Raw genomic sequence first — 9,723 nt, 5'->3', positions numbered from 1 at the left:
GTATCACAAAAAGAGAGAATATGGTGAGTTGTATCTTGACTTTGGCGGAGATGAGAGAATGCACAACAAACACATTATTATTGTCGGAAATTCGCTCCAGCGATGAGTGAGAGAGAGAGAGAGAGAGAGAGAGAGAGAGAGAGAGAGAGAGAGAGAGAGTTTAGCCGAAATCTTTTGGTTTCAGTCGGATTCCAGTGATTTGAATGGTGTCATTGTCGCTGATGGCATTTAGGGTTTTCTGTTCTTTTAATATTTGAGGTTAATAATTGGTTTTTTGCTAATTTCTAAAGTTAATTATTGAGTTTTTCAAGTAAAGTTAGTTTTTGATTTGATAACATCTCAAGTTGAATTAGTTTTCAATCTAATATGCCATACTATATAATTACATGTATTTAGCAGATAAAAGTATGGATGGACAGGTACCTTTTTTAGATAATTTGTATTTTAATGATTCTATAATGGTTGGTTGGTATTAACTAGCTAAAAAAAAGCAGTGGGTCTATGGCAACACCTGACCCTTCTATGTTCCGTCACTGTTATTGACACATGATCAGAAATGTGAATGAAAAACCTTTTCATTAAATATCAATTATCTAACAGTATAACTGACCAACAATATCTTGTGCAAAGAAAACAAGGGCATATTTTTCTTGAAGCTGTAACACTGTATTGATTGAGTTCAATATCAGTTATGTAACAATATTATTGACGGTAAATAGTTTTTTTATTAGTATAGATTTAATTACCTACTTATTCATTATTTTGTTTGTATTTATTTCGAAATTTTACTTTAAAAAATACTTAATGTTATACTTTGATATACAACACAATTATTTAAAATATGTCAATAGTTTTTTCTATTAGTATAAAAGGAATTACTTATTTATTCATCATTTTGTTTGTATTATTTTAAAATATTACTTTAAAAGGCGATTAATGTTTACACTTTCCTATTAAAATATTTTAATCATCTCGTCTAGTACACGAGTCTCACACTTAATAATTATATTAAATGTCTTTACATACATAACATATATCCGATATTCAAATAAGAAGATACATTAATTTTAAACGATTAATACAAAAGTTTAAAAAAAACTTCAATTTTATTAATTTAATAAAAATTTAAAAATATTTTTCACAGTTTGTAACATAGTAATTAAAATAACTAAGTAAAATTATTGAAATTTCCTCACGTCGGGCAGCTGGAGGCGAGCAAACGGAAGATATCGGGTTCATATTTAGTAGCCAAAGTCACAAATGAAAACTGCTAATAAGGACGAAATTTTTTATTTTGGAACCATAGGAACCAAAATCCCAATAAACAGGCAAACAGCTGCAGTTTGCTCTTTTACTTATCTATGTTTTTCCATATAATGATATGATTCCAGTTGCACGTTGAAGTTATAGAAATATAATACATGATTCTAAACCTTTGGTTAAACCATGTTATATCATTATTCTTAAACTACCAAGGCACAAAAAAAGAACTAAGACCTAATTAAGATGCTGATCGAAAGAGCTTGAAGGTCTTAACTGACATTACAAGGCCTCGAATAGATCCAATAGCAGCAAGAAGTGATACAAGCAAGCACACGAAACTGAGTACCTTCAACCAAATCCAGGTGAAAGAATTCCGCCGAACCTTCGCCTGAGAAATGTACATTTCTATTGGGAAATACACCGACAATGGCCAGAATGTCGTTGAGCCAATAAGCGCTAGAAAATCATTAAAGAATGGGAAAATCATGGCAACCAGCGTTGCTAGTATCACGTAGGTAGTCCTCCAGACTAACCTGAAAGGATTAATCCTAAAGCAACCAATGATGTATCCCTTGTTCACGAACTCACTTTCTGGCCATTTTCTACGAGTCCAATTCTCCACAAATGCAAAAAAAAAGGTTGGACTATCACCTACAAAACGTCACAAAGAATGAATATTTTGAAAAATGTCAATTTTCTCTTGACATAATATGCTAATCAAGAGAAGTAGATTAGGCACCTGATAAGCTCCAAGAAGGTGAATAACAATGCACAAGTTACCAATGTCAATGAGCCAAAAAGGGTCGTAGTAACCAAACCCAGTCAAGTAATTTCCAGGCGCGTCGTTGCCAAATGCAGCGTATCCAAGTAGCCCACATAGCATGTAAAAGGATGTAGAAGCTGATATTCCAATGGTTGTAGCCGTTTTCATGACTTTGTTTTCTGGAGGACTTGATTTCAGTGTGTCCTACATTCGGAAAGAAATCAATCATTTTTTGTGTGTGTGTGTCTATATATATATATATATATATATATATATATATATATATATATATATATATATATATATATATAGAGAGAGAGAGAGAGAGAGAGAGAGAGAGAGAGAGAGAGAGACCTGTATCTCAATGAGAACTGCACAGAAAGAATAAGCAAAAGCAATGTCACCAATGGCACAAAAGGTGTTCCACATTTTGTTCGTATTTGATATATCTGTCCTAGTTGGTATCCAAAGGCTTGTGTTTGGATGTGCACCTCCTTTATAATACACAAATTACCATTCAGGCAAACATTCCAGATATTTTATTTGATATTAATTAAGATAGGTTTGAATGACGCATGACCTGCAATTTTGGCAATGGAGAGACCAATGCCAATGCTAGAATAAGCAAAAGACATGATGGTGGCGACTATGGAAATGAAGGACAGCTTGTGGAAGTCTGGTATTTGGCTCAGAATGATCTCAATACATGCAAAGATTATCAAATATTGAGTGTTCAATGTGTGACACTCCTTGTCGTGGCCGTATTTATGAAAACAGTTTGATCGTTTAATCGCCCTGTTGAAACAAATTAAGTTAGCAATTTCAAGTACATAATTACTAAATTGGATGAGGACATTTAATCTGGTTAGTAATTCTTACGCCATGCTGATTGACGAAGTGATGGTGTATCCAATACTTACACCAACAAGAGTTTGGTATTGAGCTATCCCACAGAACCTGTATTTAAGCCCTCCTACGAAACATGGTGAAAGATTCTTCAAGGTATACAAATCCAAAGGAGTTTTTTGGTAAATCCACAATATAAATTTATGTATCAAAATAACAAAGTTAATTAAAATTTTGTTAAGGATTTTAAGTTTTAACATTATTAGGTTGTTTCTTTTTTACTTAATAGGAACCAAACTTTTATATATATATATATATATATATATATATATATATATATATATATATATATATATATATATATATATATATTGTGCTTCTATACTCGACTATTTCCATTTTGTGCACATGATGAATATAACAATTACATGTGTATTCATTAATTGCATGTTAGATGCTATTCACTAAGTAGATGAATGTTATAGAGTGATGCTTAATTGTTTAAATTGTTTAATTTTCTCATATTCAATGAAAAAAATATGTAATAAAAAGGATGCCACATCTGTACACTTATTTTAGACTACATGGTACACACTCCCTCCACTTTTTATATAAATTAACTATGCTTACTATGCTCAACCAATTTACAAGTATAAAATCAAATATGTTATCAGACAATAGTAATATTTTTTATTATAATAAAAAACTTTAAATATGGAAAATTAGATCAATTATTTATACCTTCAAAAATTAATATATTTTTTTATCCAACCACATTATACGTTGTATACAAATATGATCAAACATAGAAGATGCAAAATTATAATTGATGTTTAGTGGTGCTTATTATACTCAGATGAATGCGCCAATGTTTATTATTATTATTATTATTATTATTATTTTGAATAATAATTAGCTCAATGTAAAACTGACCGATAACAATGTATGTAATAAATGCCTTTTGGAATATGATATGTTTATATGGAACATGTATCAAAATGTTTTAAGCAAAACACCTCGCACATATACATTATGATGCTAATTATTAACACTTCAACCAAAAGAAACTTGGGTTTGTAGATATCCATTTGTGTTACTAACAAAAATGATCACAATAAAAAGATTTATTTGTTAATCGATGAATCTAAATTATCCTCAACTTGCTGAAATAAATTATTCATCGACTTTTGAAAAGAAACTAATCACCAAATTCCGTATTCTAATCATATACTTTTATTTTTATCCCAAAACAATCTGACGAAAGAAAACTAATCGCCGAAATAAACTTACCACCGTTGTATGTAATGCATTAGATGTGGTACCTCTTAATTTTCAAGAAATGGGCAATATCCTTAATAATATATATATATATATATATATATATATATATATATATATATATATATATATATATATATATATATATATATATATATATATATATATCAGTGTTTTAAAAATCGGTGTAGGCGACCGATTAATCGGGGATTAATCGTTAGGCGGTCTTTAACCGAATAGGATTAAGGCTAATCGGTCGGCTTAATCGGTTTTGGTTAAAGAGGGTCAAAGTCGGAGCTAGACGGTTCTAATCGATCCTAGGCGATCCTAATCGGTCCTAGGCGGCCTAATCGGCCAAATTTTCAAATTTTCAAAATTTTAAATATTAAACCAAAATTTTCAAAATTTCAAAAGTTTATAGTATTTCAATATTCAACTAATATATAAAAAAAATTTAAAATTAAATTTTAAAGTTTTTCTCCAAAATTGTCAAAATTTCTATGTTTTCGAATATACAAATATCCAAATTTACTTCTTTTTCTTAAGATATATTAAAATTTGAATAACTTTTCTTATTAATTGGATGATAAATTGTTTTGCTTGTTAAACTTATTATTAAACTTTTATGCTTATTTATTTATATTCTTACGATTAAAGTTAGATTTATAAATTTTTGAATAATTTTCTTAATAATTAATGGTACCCGATTAATCCCCCGAATAAATTTTTGAATAATATATATATAAAAGTACCGGTAATATGATCTTTTTAAATGGACTAAGGATGTATAATGTAACTTTTTTAAACCATAAGGATGTATCTTGTTAAATTTTCAAAAATTAGACTGAAAATAAGAATCTAACCAAACCACAGTATCAAAACTTTAATTTATTCTTTATAAAATCATCCATATATTGATTACACCATATCACTCGAAGTTAGAGAAATGGTCTATAAAAAATAAATAAAGATAAAATTTATCATGGGTAAAGAAATCAAGGAAGCCTATTGTATACCTACTTCGGTAAAAATGGTAAAATCAAGACAATATGGCATAATTTGCCCAAATGAAAATGAAATTTACCAAGGTTAGTCTTGACGGCTTGCATGTAGTTGTAGTTTCGAGCACCATTAACAGAAGATCGATAGCAGTCGGCAAGCAAGATGCAAGTGAACCAAGAGATGGCTGCGAACACTACAAGAAAAGTAGTCCCTACAACCCAACCCAGTTGAGCAAAACACCATGTCAGTGACAACACTCCCGATCCTACGACTGCTGTTATTATATGTGCACTTGCAGTTATCCATGTCCCTTCACAACCAATACAATAGGATATTTTAATTAGAATTTATGGCATGACAATCTATTACCTCTAACTACAAGTACAAAAAAGAAATTATATATATATATATATATATATATATATATATATATATATATATATATATATATATATATATATATATATATTATAGAGACAATGCATAAGAAATTAACGAAAGACTTTCGTATGTATACCTGTTCTTCTAGGTTTTCCATCATCATCAAGCTCTAGATTGGCGTCTCCTTTTTCTAATGAAAAACTTTCTTCCTTTTCCATCCCTCTCACTCTCAATGTTGTTGAATGGGAGGGGAATAGTGAGAGTGTAGAAGAAGAAGAACAAGAACAAGGACAAGCAAAATAAGAAGAAGAAGAAGGCAATAATAATTGACATGAGAACATATTAATAGGCATAGTTGGTCCACAACAGTACCTCTAGTAATTTAATAGGGGAGTTACTCCCCGTTTGTATCTTGTGAGTTAATAATCTATTGTATATTACAAATAACAATGGCCACCTGGAAATATATTGGGATGTGTACAACTAGTTATAATTTGATATGATTTAGTAGTTAAGATTGTTTGATATACTTAATTTGAACATCTTTATATGGCTCTTAACATTTTTTGATCCCATTAATTTATAAGATTCATGAATAATGTCTCGTTTACATACACAGCAAAGCTTTAGGTATCTCAACTAAGGCCGAAAGAGATATACATTGTACAAGCCATGTTCGTAGCCAGGTGCAGTGGCGAATCCAGGATAAATATCAACTGGGGTCCCCCACATAACTAACAATAGTCCCTTCCGGCGACGGTGGTCGGAGATCCCTCAGGCAACTAGCATTCCCCCGGCAATGGCCGCAGGCAGCAGGAAGAAAGCAACAAACTAACGGTGGTTTCCTAAGAGTTATAAAAGTAGATGGAGTTTTTGATGGTGTTTTCAAAAGAAATGAAAAAAATCTGATGGTGAAAACTAAAATTGGGTAAAAATATATTCATTAGAGCATAAGTTTTAAATAAGAGAAGATGGTCAAGAGGATGGGCATCTACACAATTTAAAAGATTAAATAAATTTTTTTCTTAAAAATATAAGATGGGTCTTATTTTCAAGTGGGGGCCATGGACCTCATTACCGTATTGTTTCTACACTACATCCGCCAGATGGCAAGGCCACAATGATCATGCACACCATCCCACCACTTTCAGTGTGCAACAGTTGTGGTGGCCACTACTACAAAAAGGCTTATAAGACGCGGGTAAATCAACTAAATAACTCGGTTTTCAACCGGGTCTTATAGCCGACAAGTCCTATGTGCTAAATGAAATAAAACCCGGTTTTAAAACCGGCTCCTATCAACCTAAAGAGAACACAATTGTTTATAAAGTCAGGGTATATAAGAGGATTATAGAAGACAAAATCAAACCATACAAGCAGATTAGGTTGTGGTTCTATCACACAAAACCGGGGTCATATAACAAGATAAGAGCCCAGTTTCAATTCCCAAACATGGTCATACAACGATTAAATATGCACCGATTCCATTCAAATAACCGGGTCATATAGAGAATGTTGATTCTTTTTTTTTTGTTAAAATAACTATTGAGGCTTACATAAAAATTTCACTATGTTATAATTAACCTACACAAGTATATAAATTGCATCCAACACATTCAATACAAAAAGTATGCTATTATGAACAAATTATGTTAATGTAGACATGATAAGTAACCAACCATTATAGTCATTGATATAAGGTATCACAAAAAGTTTTTGATTTGATCATTTCTTGCTATATATAACTTACATTGTTATCACAATGCAGAAGGATTGTCCGATTATCAAGTGTAACAACTATCTTCCATCCTCACTGAATAACAAACACAACAAATAATCAGTTTTTTGTCTAACATTTCAAAACATATATATTAAACAAATAATTATTAAACTAAAAGTAGAATGTTATATCGATTAACAACTAACCTTATATGCACTTTTAGACAACATCGTTCATATAATTACTCAGAAATTCTCTAGCCCACGTAGCAACCGTCATAACCAATGCCTTTTCCTCTAAGGGAGTTTTTTCATTCCAAAGGGTATCAAACTATATGAAATATAAAATTAAAACTAATTAATAACATTTTAGATAATTTCTTGATACAGACAAAATAGAAAAAATATTTAATAAGTACTTACTCTATTTGGGAACCCATTGCCTGGTCATCTAAAAATCAAACATTCATTTCATTGCATAGTGACCACTCGTTGGATACCCAACTTGGTTCCACTAAATTTGTGATAAAAAGTAAACATAAAAAAGAAATATGAAACTACAACATATAAATTTGTAACGCCCGTTTCCTGATATTTATTTTAATAAGAATTATTCATTTTTGCAAATATACTCGATGAGTTGGAGGCCCCAAACTCGTCGAGTAGAAACAGATTTTTGGGACGCGGGACTTGAAGTCTACTCGACGAGTTGAGAAGCCACAACTCGACGAGTAGGGCTGCCAGAGTGAAACCTTAATTTTCAGGGTTTGCACCCTATTTAAGGACCTTAACACTTCATTGTGGCCTCCCTCATCGCTTCCCTCAGTCCAGCAAAACCCCAATTCATGATCTTGATCCTTTTGAGTGTGTGTGAGTGAAAGGGAGTGATTCTTTGGTATTTTCTTGAAGGAGTGGAAGCTAGACGTGCTTGGTTGAAGGAAGGGGCCTTGGATCCAGATATTTCGTTGTCCAAGCAGCCTTACTGAGGTATAAAGTCTATACCTTGACTATTCATTTACTAGATATCTTCATGGAGTAGTTTAGGGCGTTAAGGAGCATATTTCGGAACCATTCATGGATGCAAGCATGTTTTGGAGTTATGAATTCAGATATGGAGCCTTTGAGGGACTTCATGGCATAAAGGTGCCAACTTTATGGCCATGGGAGTCCCATGCAACTTGTGAATCACTTTTTAGGGCTTTTTGAGATAAATAACCCATGAATGGACGTAAAGTTAGAAACTTTACGTGATATATCAACCCTAGGGAACCATATCTATGGTTTGGAAGCTTAGAACCCGACTGGAAATGACTGAATGGATTTAGACTATGGTGGACTCGACGAGTAGTTCATACAACTCGGCGAGTTGGGTCGTGGTCCCCCAACCTTTTATGTTACTGAGCGAACTTGTTGAGTCTAGAAGATGACTCAGCAATTTGGCCGTGGTTTGGGTTATGAAGATTGAGGAACTCGACAAGTTCAAGGAGGGACTCGACGAGTTATGAGTAAAAGGTCCCGACTATGCTATGAGGATGAACTCGACGAGTTCATGAAAGAACTCGACGAGTAGGATCGAGATTTCTAGAGTTTTATGAATCATGGAACTCGACGAGTTCATGAAAGGACTCGACGATTAGGATCGAGATTTCGGGGTTTTATGGATTATGGAACTTGATGAGTTGATGGACCAACTCGGCGAGTTGAGTCAACCAGGATGTTGACTTTGACTTTGACCGTTGACCAGAGTTGACCCTTAAAGGGGTTATGAGTATGAAAGGGTAATTAAAGGAGATTGTTATGTGTAGGAGTTTGAGAGGAGTTGATCCCAGAGCCAAGGACAGTTCAGCTACTTCACGACATTGAGGTGAGTTACCTTCCAGTAGAAGTGGGTCGAAGGCATCAATGTCGACCCACTAATAGTTGATTATAGTAGAGATGATTGTCTTTGTGATAATTGTCTGGTATGACACTATCTGCTATGCTATTTGTGCTAGTATGCTATGATATTATGTGATAGTGGTAGGAAGGGGACTAGTCCCCGGACCCGGTTGAGATATACCGGTAGGGTAGGTCGGACACCCAGATATGCCTGACAGTATGATATTCTATGTTTTTATGTGGTAGTGGTAGGGGTGAAATAGTCCCCGTATCCGGTTGAAATAAACCGGAGGGTAGGTCGGGCACCCCGGTATGCCTGATAATGGTAAATATGCTCATCAGGGTAGGTCGGGCACCCAGATATGCTGGCAGTATGTTATTGTATGGTATGTGGTATGATGGGGGAACTCACTAAGCTTCGTGCTTACAGTTTTCAGTTTTTGTTTCAGGTCCTTCTTCGAAGGAAAAGGAGTCGGTACGGTAGCAGCGCATCACACACACGATTTTCCGCATATGAGGTTCTTGGGATTTGTACTCTAACGTTGTTACTATTTTATGACATGTTGTTGAGACATATGGTCTATGGTTTTTAT

At 33.2% G+C, this 9,723-nt stretch overlaps 1 pseudogene across 1 annotated transcript; it reads right to left on the bottom strand.

Moving 5' to 3' along the window:
* Window positions 1-1,379: 1,379 nt before the first annotated feature.
* LOC145115404 (amino acid permease 6-like) lies at window positions 1,380-5,819 on the bottom strand (annotated as a pseudogene). The gene is made up of 7 exons (XR_013711545.1): window positions 5,670-5,819; window positions 5,235-5,462; window positions 2,906-2,999; window positions 2,607-2,821; window positions 2,381-2,520; window positions 2,003-2,230; window positions 1,380-1,914 (listed from the first exon to the last, which is right to left on the bottom strand). The product of XR_013711545.1 is annotated as an amino acid permease 6-like (transcript).
* Window positions 5,820-9,723: the final 3,904 nt, after the last annotated feature.

This window comes from Lactuca virosa, chromosome 5, assembly GCF_052849685.1.
Source record: "Lactuca virosa cultivar CGN04683 chromosome 5, Lactuca_virosa_CGN04683_v6, whole genome shotgun sequence".
Classification (NCBI taxonomy): domain Eukaryota; kingdom Viridiplantae; phylum Streptophyta; class Magnoliopsida; order Asterales; family Asteraceae; genus Lactuca; species Lactuca virosa.
This window is presented reverse-complemented; position numbering and strand designations above follow the sequence as displayed.